Raw genomic sequence first — 621 nt, 5'->3', positions numbered from 1 at the left:
GTTCAACACCAAACTTAGAGTTTGGTTGTGGCCTCCCAACACCAAACTTAGAGTTTGAATGTGGTGGTTTAACACCAAACTTAGAGTTTGGTTGTGTCCTCCCAACACCAAACTTAGAGTTTGAATGTGGGGGTTCAACACCAAACTTAGAAGTTGGTTGTGGCCTCCCAACTCCAAACTTAGAGTTTGACTGTGGGGGCTCTGTTTGGCTCTGTTTTGAGGAAAGCTCTTCATGCTTCCTCTCCATGATGACAGAGGGATATCCTTGAGCTTTAAACACAAAGGATTCTTCATTCACTTGAATGATCAATTCTCCTCTATCAACATCAATCATAGCCTTTGCTGTGGCTAGGAAGGGTCTGCCAAGGATGATGGATTCATCCATGCACTTTCCAGTCTCTAGGACTATGAAATCAGCAGAGATGTAATGGTCTTCAACTTTAACCAGAACATCCTCTACAAGTCCATAGGCTTGTTTTCTTGAATTGTCTGCCATCTCTAGTGAGATTTTTGCAGCTTGCACCTCAAAGATCCCTAACTTCTCCATTACAGAGAGAGGCATGATGTTTACACTTGACCCTAAGTCACACAAGGCCTTCTTGAAGGTCATGGTGCCTATGG

The sequence above is a fragment of the Arachis duranensis genome, chromosome 5 (assembly GCF_000817695.3).
Source record: "Arachis duranensis cultivar V14167 chromosome 5, aradu.V14167.gnm2.J7QH, whole genome shotgun sequence".
NCBI classification, from domain to species: domain Eukaryota; kingdom Viridiplantae; phylum Streptophyta; class Magnoliopsida; order Fabales; family Fabaceae; genus Arachis; species Arachis duranensis.
Note: the sequence above shows the minus strand (reverse complement) of the source record.